The following is an 8,606-nucleotide window of genomic DNA, read 5'->3' as shown; positions in this document are numbered from 1 at the left end:
CATATCTTGTTTTCTTTTGGCATATGTGATTGACAAATGCCTAGAAAGGAACTTAGGTTGATTTGCCTGTTAAGAATAGTTAATTTTAGCAGGTTGTGCAATCTATATTAAATAACTAGATCTAGGTTAAAGGTTATGGGCTGTTCAGGGCTTTTGAGTGTAGAGAAAGAAGGTAGGAGATTTTAGAGTCGAGAAAAAAAATCTATGTAGGATGATAAATAGAACAAGTCACCCAGGTTGGACCTCACTACCTTTCCCAAAAATGTTTCCACATAATTTAGGCTTAGAGAAGAGTGTATTTAGGTATGTGGGGATAGCATAGAGCTTACATAGTCTCATAATATTCCAATTTACAGTGGAAAACTTAAAAAGGAGCATTGAAGACTGTCTTGGCATTGATTACTTTTTAAACAGTTTTCAGAATTTAATTATCTATGCTGACTTAATAAAAAGAGTGTCTTGAGTGTCTGCCATATGCCTGAGAAAGGAAATGGTCCTTTTGGGAACTGTGACCTAGTAAATACTTTGCTATTTAAAACTTAACATGGACCTCAGGATTAGTTCAATGTATTTAATAAATGGGGTGATAGAGATCTTGAAATTGGGTTAAGTTTGATTAAAGAAACAGGAATCTAGAAAATGTCATCTTCCATCAATTGCTCATAAACTTACTTACCATTGCTAGAAATACTGAAAGTGCTTTATCAAAGAAAAGCAAAAATACCATAGAAGAGTTTGTTGAGCAAGCATAAGCATCAACAGTTTGTTCATATTCACTTGAATATTTGAGAGAGAGACATAGTATTCTAATTTTGAATTGTGTATAATAAGCAAGTGAAATTGAAGGTCAGACTAGAGGAAACATTTTTATTTTACTCATTAGAAAGTTGGACCCAAGTGAATTTTTTTTTTAAGAAAAAAGTAGCACTCTGAGCTACTCTATCAAAACCCTAATGTTACAAAGTCACTTCTGACCTCCAGCAAGTGTTACATAGTTGCCAGTTGTCTTAATTTCTAAATGCTGTTAGATTGGTTTTCTGGTCTTTATCTAACCTTGTTTTCACTATAGATTTTAGTTTCCAGTGTTTACCCTAATCAAGCTCTATATAGCAGACCAGGAGCAGTTATTACTAAAAATCAGTTTGTGAATATAATATTCAGGAGTTGAAGGTTAGTATTAATTTGTGAACAACATTATCTTTTATATTAATATCAGGCAAGCATAGAGAAGGGTAGAAGAGTTTAGCATTATAGATACTGATTATAAATACTGAGTGTGGTGGCTCATGCATCTGCCAATAATCTCAGCACTGGAAATCTGGAGCAAGAGGGCTGTTGTTGAATTTTGGGCCTGGGCTGGGTTGATGTCTCACACACAAACCAAAAAATACTAAGAAGAATCTCTTGTTGGGTTGGAAGAGGTGAAAGTGATTCTGTGTAGATTTCTGTCCCCCTTGTTTCAACATAACTTAAAAAAATACCTTGTAACTTTTTAAAATAACTTTTTTAGGTTTTATGTAAGTGTTTCACACACATGTATGTCTGTGTGGCACAGAGGTCAAGAGGGCATTCAGTCCCCTGAAACTGGTGTAATGAATGGTTGTGAGCCTCTTTGGATGCTGAGAATTGAACCTGGTTTCTCTGCAAGAAAGTAGTAGTGCCTGTAACTGCCGAGCCATCTCTCCATCCTGGGAATTGTGTTACAAGCTCTTGTCTTGAATTATTCCATTGGCCTGAAGAAACAGTGTTAAAGCAAGCATGTTACACTCATCAAGATTGAAAAATCTTGTATTTTAGGACTGAGTATTTCTCAGGGCCAGAACACTTGCTTAGCATGTATGAAGTTCTGGGTTGCCTTTTAGCACCATTTATATAGGCACACTCCTTGAAAGATTATAACATGTTTAAATTTGTTGTGCAATGTTAGGGGTTAAAACTCAGGGTCAATATGCTAGGCAAGCATCTATCATTGAACCACACCCCCAGCCCCAAGCATGCTTTAAATGAGGAAGTTGGATTGAGGTTGGTATTAAACTTAAAACAGAGAGCAGTCTTAAATCGTGGGGATTATATTTTATGGAGGTTTGGCATTTTAAAAAAAGATTTATATGTATGCATATGTGTGCACACAATCAAGATGGATGTCCTCTTTTGTCCTCCAGTTCCCTGTAGCAGGAGTTAGAGGTGGTTGTAAGTCAATGGGTGCATTCCTCCGGAAGAGCAGCAAATGATCTTCAACACTTAGCCATTTTTCCAGCCCTGGGTTTGGCTTTTCTAGAGACTAATTATAAATGTGTATCTTGGCATTGTAGAATTGAAATGCGGTCTGGAGAAGTCTGTTGGTAGTCCTGAGCTATTTGCTCCAATTTGGGGCAAGCTCTTAAACTTATTATGATCTTTTACTTAAAAGTATGAACTTTTACTTAAAACGATGGAGGTTTGGTTTGGTAGTAAATAATTGCTTCTTTTCAGAGATCGTTTTGTTCATTGTGTTAATATTAAAACTGAGAGGCTAGAAAGGCTAAATTGTATGAGGGTTCAGTTTGAAGTGAATGATTAGAATTTGAGACATGTCTTCTATATAACTTTCAAATAATGCTTCTCTGAACATTTGTGTATAGAATTTTTGTGTTCATTTTTCTAGTGTATATATATATATGCTTAGGAAAGTTGCTAGATCTTACGGTAAACTTTTTTACTCATTAAAAAGCAGTTCTGACCATCTTGGCATTGTTAACACCAACAGCTAATTTTCTAACTCTGAACACCAGTTGTGGTCAGCATAGATGCCATAGAATGCCTGTCCTACTTCAGAAGCTATTGGAGTGTTAGGATGCCACCTGAATTTAAATTTAGTGGCTATAAATTCACAGGCTTCCCATAACTCAACTTCCTAGGCTCAGTAATTTGCTAGAATGGTTCCTAGAACTCAGGAAAAGGTACCTTATAAAACCATCACTGGTTTATTTTAAAAGATATGTATAGTGAGGCCCAGAATGTTTCTTAACAGGAGCCTTTTCGTCCTGGTGGTCAGAAGCCAATCTTGCATGAGGATGTTTCTAGATTGAAACTTTCTGAAATCTTTTAAGAATGTTCATTACTTAGAGGCAGGATTGGTTTACATCACTGGCCATTCTGTGATTGAGAAGTGAGGCTGAAAGTTCTAACTCTGTAAGGCCTTACTTTTCCTGGTAATCAGCCCCCAACCTGAAACTGGGCCTCTGGGCACGGGGGATTTAGATATACTATTTCAGGATCACTAACTTGAGTCCAATACTAACTTAAACTTGTATTTGATGATGGCTCAAATTCTTAGTGAATTATTAAACTTAAAAGTAGCTTTGCCTTTTCACTATTCTCAACAACAGTCTATGAGATTCTAGTTTGTGTACATCCTTGCTAGAGCTTACTAATATCTTAGAAATGTTTGTGTGTGGTAGTCAGAGGATGACTTGTGAAAATCAGCTCTCCTCACCATGTGGATCCTGAAGATTGAATTTACGTCTTTCAGGCTTGGCGATAGGCAACCTTATTCCCTGAATATATATCTCTAGTCCTCATTACCTTTTTTGATGGATAGCTTTAATGGATGTGTGTTGTCCTGTTTTGGATAGGTATATTCATAATGACTAAAGAATGATAATTTAGATCTTTCCTGTACTTATTGGGTATTTGTGTTTATGAGCCATATCGTCTCTGCTTCTAGATCAGTAGCTGTCTCAGCTCTGGTAAATACCTCTTGCCTGGTTTTTGTTTTTTGAGATTGGGTTTTAATTTTGTAGCTTGGTTTGGCCTCAAATTTACAGCAGTCCTCTTGTCCCAACCTCCCTGGTGCTCTTAATGAAAATCTGTTGACCTTGAATATGGCTTTATTTTTTGAACTGTAACTTACATGACATTGAATCAATATGTTCTTGCTTATCTTTGTAATCTTTACTATTAGGTCACTACATAATTCATTTGTCTCATGAACATCTTTTCCTACTCTTTGATAATTTCACGTATATTTAATGTGCCCATAATTTTGGCTACGATATCACACACCAGCTATAAACTTTCATTTGGTCATTTCATACTGGTACTCTGGGAACTAGGTTTTTGGATTGGGGACATTTAAGCTTCAGTATTAGACAGTGGTAAGAATGTAATTTCTAGATCTTATAACATATTGAATTAGAGGCTTATAGCCCAGGTGTATCATATAATACAATGAAACTACAATATAGGTCATATATGTAACTGTTCAGTTAAACTTCATGTTCAAGTTAAAGTAGTGAAAATCTAATATTTTCTTTTCCCTCATTACACAGGAAACCGGAATTACAAAGGAGAACGGCTTCCTGTGATGCTCAGCTGTGATTACTTTCAACATTCACCCTGGATGTTCTCTTCACTGTGGGATGAGGTAGTAGGTTGTATAGTTTTAGGGTCACACCCACCACTGGGAGATAACTATACAATCTACTGTCTTTCCTAAGGTGATGGAAAAGTCTGCATTCATGGGGTCTCATAGGAAACCAAGAACAAACTGCAGTGTTTTAAAGTATATCTTGCCTTAAAAGCATTTGCTTATGCTATGCATGCTTTTTAATTTAACAAGTAGATGATGGGAATGGGCAAGTTTTTACTTACTTTGCATTCTGTGTCAATGTAAATGAAGATTTAATTTTGATTGATGATGATGATTTAATGTTAACCTTTCTTGAAAGAGACTGATGCTTATTCCAGAAGAAAAACTTGCTCTATCAGAGTGAGGTAGTAGATTGTATAGTTGTGGGGTAGTGATTTTACCCTGTTTAGGAGATAACTATACAATCTATTGCCTTCCCTGAGGAGTAGACTTGCTGCATTGTTTTTATCTAGAGGATATTATAAAACATAGGTGAATTCTGACCTTTTGTTTTATTTTACAGTTCATTTCCTCAGTGCAATAAACATTGTTATAACATTTTTAGTGTTCATGTTTAAAGAAATTTGGACAAATATCTGAATGAGAAAAGTAAGTATCTAGGACCAGGCCTTTTGGGATTATTAATAGATGTATAGTTTTATATTTCTGTTACACATGCCCAGAGAAAGATGTCACAGGTAAATGGGCATACCAACTGGAAGGGTACTGCTGGACTAAATTGAAATCTGGTTATTTTATTATCATACTTAAAATGCTCTGAGTATTAATATTACTTCACTGGTATATTGATTTGGACAGACACAGGAAAGAGGGGCTCTGGCTTCTGTCTTAGTTCTCCTAAGGCCTCAATTTTACCCACAAGACAAAGGAGTCACCCAAAACTCGGTTTGACAAAGCCCATAATTGGTAGCTTTAAAGAAAATATGAGAGGGGTATTTTAAAAGGTGACTTGAATGTTAGCAGTGTTGATGGGCTCATGTTTCAGCTTTTTCTAGTGCTCAAACTATCTGTTGGACCTTCTAAGCAAGGCCAAAAGCTCTAGGTTTTAACTGTTTGCTGTAGTAAAGAGAGGGGGAAAGGCAAAACGTGGAAGCAAGGGCAGTTATATCTAACTATAGTTCAGTGCATTGGTATAGTCAGTATGATCTTTTCATGAATAAAACTCCTTTGGATAAGCTCAGGTCAAGTGATATATCCTGAACCAAATGTAAACTTTTTATTTAATAATCTTGTGTAGGTGGACACTTTGGAAAATTTGGTGTTTGTTACATACAAAACATTGACCACATAGAGGAACAGGTGGGGAATATATACGTCTTATTTAATGCCAAAGAAAAGGAGAAATGTTTAAGATTCTTTTTGGCTTAATCTTTTTGCTTTTTGGCTTTTTCTTAAGTTGACTGCATAACCTACCTGTTGAATGTATTGCAAGTAGCCAAGGAATTTTGTGACCCCTTATTCCTCCAGCATGGCTATCTACCAGTTTGCAGTTTTGTAACATCCTTTACTGAGGCCTGGGGATGATTATTTATATTTTAGTTATGAATTGCATGAGGACTAACATCCTTATTATACCAAATAGATGGAATTTGTAGAACTGGTGTATTTTGTAAAACCACTGAAGTGACTATGCAAAGTGATAGAATCACTTAAAACTGGTCTTTGCCAGTGGTAAAAGTCATGACCTGAATTTGCTTCTGTTTTAATTCAGGCATCAAAAATTGAAATAATGGAGATGCTAGTTATAAGTGAGAAGTATGTGGCCAGTAAATGGCAAAAGCTTTAGGCTCATTTGTTTGACTTGATAAGTAATTTTCTGGTTACCAAGAGGCCATTTTATGAGAGTTGATATTTGAAGTTTTGATAATTGTTTTAAATAAAATATACAGTGGGCTGAGTGTTAGAGATTGTTGGTTTCTTTTTTAATCCTCTGATTAAATTGGATTAATTTTTAACATAACCTAAAAATTTGATTTTTTAATCGATTGCAATTTTTTTGGCTTTTGCCAAGATCACGTGACCAAGAACTTTAAAGAATATCAAGGAATTCTAAATGGTTGAATTTTAAATAACTCAAAGGCCTGATTTAACAGGTGTGTGAAGTGCATCTGCCAAGTAGAAGACCAGCAAGAATAAAATGGGTTCCTAGGAAGAGGTAGTAGGTTGCATAGTTTTAGGGCAGAGATTTTGCCCACAAGGAGTTAACTATACGACCTGCTGCCTTTCTTAGGGCCTTATTATACCAGCATACGTTTCCTTTCTGCCTTGGGTTCGTGTAAGCAAGAGTTGTTCTTCATGCAGTGGTTCTCGTAAGTGGGAACATTGCAGGCCTTCTGAAGACAGTATTTACATTGATGATTAGTAAACAGCATTGCACTACATCAGTCATCTAATGAGACTTTGAATTTTCCAAAGTAAATCTTAGTTGCTAATGTATCTTACATTGGGGTAACTGGGAAGTTTTGGAAAGCAGTTTTCATATTCATCTTTTACTTAATTTTCCTTTTGTGACATGGGGAGGAACATCAGCTATTCCCATATTATGTTTGAAAGAAAGCATTCGGGATATTTATTTGGCTTTAACATTATGTGAAATTGATGTGTTTTCTGAGGTGTGGGAGGTAATTGTGTTAAGTGGCTCAGTACAGCATGCAGCTTGACAATACAAATGACAATGGTTGCTGGGATAGTAGACTAACATTTTCAATAAAAATATGACATACTTAAACTTGTGCTTTTCTGTTTTGTGCTGAGTCTTCCTCACCCAGTAGTATAGCTTAGACTGGCCTTGAACCTGAGATCCTTCTATCCCACTTCTCAATGCTAGAATTACACTTGTGTACCACTATACCTGACACCAAATCATCTTTTTAGGTATCTATTATAACTTCACTTTCTATTAGTGTCTACTACCATTATTCATAGATGTATTACTAAGGCTAATTCAATATTTATAATTTCCTGTTTTGTAAATGTTCGTGTAATTTCATATTATATATGATTATAAATGTGGCTACATTTCCATACACCTTTGAGTCTTGAATTTGCACAAGCAAATACTACCTTGCAAATACCTCTTCATTTCCTCAGTATAGTTCAAACATTTACCAAATGAGGGAAGCAGGTAACTTTACTAATAGTAATGTCTCCTATGAAAACTTTGGGTAAGGAGGTTGGTGTCTTTGCTTTCCATTGCTGCAATAAAGACTGAGGAGGGAAGGATTTATTTTAGCTAAAATCGCTGATGTTACTCCACTGGGTAAGATTAGGGCAGGAACCTAGAAGCAAGACCCGAAAGGGGGCTGTGGAACACTGCTGGCTTGCTTACCATGGTTTGCTCAGCCTGCTTCCTTACAACCCAGAACCAGTTGCCTAGGGGTGGTATCTCCTAAAACAGGTTGGCTATGCCAAGCCCTCCCAACTCAGTTTAATATCTCACTTTCCTGCAGACCAATCTGATAGAATTTTTCTCATTGAGGTTCCCTCTACCCTGATACCTTGTAATCAAAATGACAAAACTAAAACAATTGGGAGTTCAGGGTATACATATATGAGACCATTGAGGTGGAATTGTGAAGGTTTTGTATTTCAGGAGGAGAAACTTGTACAAATACACTACTGGTGTTAGTGATTATAGCTATCTTGTGATACAGGGGTTTAGATTGGTCAGTAATTTGATGGAAACAAAGAGAACTAGCATTTGCTGTTAAGTCTGACAGTCTCATGTCCTTGGCTGTCTTGGAACTCACTATGGAAGCCAGGCTGGCCTCTAAACTGCTTGCCTACTTCTGCCAGATTCTTAAATTTTAAGACATGGGCCATCATTTTAAGTCATGTGTGTGAGAGAAATGCATTACCCTACAATAAGAGTTAAGTTTCTTGCAGAGGAAATTCAGTGTATTAGGGGAATCCTGAAAGTTAACCCTGAGGGGATAGTGAAGACACTGATCAGGTTCTCAGGAAAAGGCTTTTTGGCTGAGCTAAAAATAAGAGAATATAGGTCCCTTGGGTGGTGGTTCTATGAGCATGGGCACAACAGCATTGCAGTGGGGAGAGGCTGATGACACCCAAAACTTCTCAATCTTGGGATTTGGCAGCCAGACTAGGATCGAGCTCAATGATCATGAGCATCGGATGTTCCTGATGCTTTGGAAATTTGGGTCACCTTAAATTGATTCCTGATGTGCTTTTTAAA

At 36.5% G+C, this 8,606-nt stretch overlaps 3 non-coding genes across 3 annotated transcripts; all 3 read left to right on the top strand.

Moving 5' to 3' along the window:
* Positions 1 to 4,389: 4,389 nt before the first annotated feature.
* Positions 4,390 to 4,483, top strand: Mirlet7a-1 (microRNA let7a-1). Its single transcript, NR_029725.1, has one exon. It is a non-coding gene; the product is annotated as a microRNA let7a-1 (primary transcript).
* A 261-nt stretch (positions 4,484 to 4,744) lies between these two features.
* Positions 4,745 to 4,833, top strand: Mirlet7f-1 (microRNA let7f-1). The gene has a single exon (NR_029731.1). It is a non-coding gene; the product is annotated as a microRNA let7f-1 (primary transcript).
* Positions 4,834 to 6,547: 1,714 nt separating this feature from the next.
* Mirlet7d (microRNA let7d) lies at positions 6,548 to 6,650 on the top strand. The gene has a single exon (NR_029656.1). It is a non-coding gene; the product is annotated as a microRNA let7d (primary transcript).
* The last annotated feature ends 1,956 nt before the right edge of the window (positions 6,651 to 8,606 follow it).

This window comes from Mus musculus, chromosome 13 (genome assembly GCF_000001635.26).
Source record: "Mus musculus strain C57BL/6J chromosome 13, GRCm38.p6 C57BL/6J".
Lineage (NCBI taxonomy): Eukaryota > Metazoa > Chordata > Mammalia > Rodentia > Muridae > Mus > Mus musculus.
The sequence above is the reverse complement of the archived record's forward strand: the minus strand, read 5'-3'. Positions and strand labels throughout refer to the sequence as shown.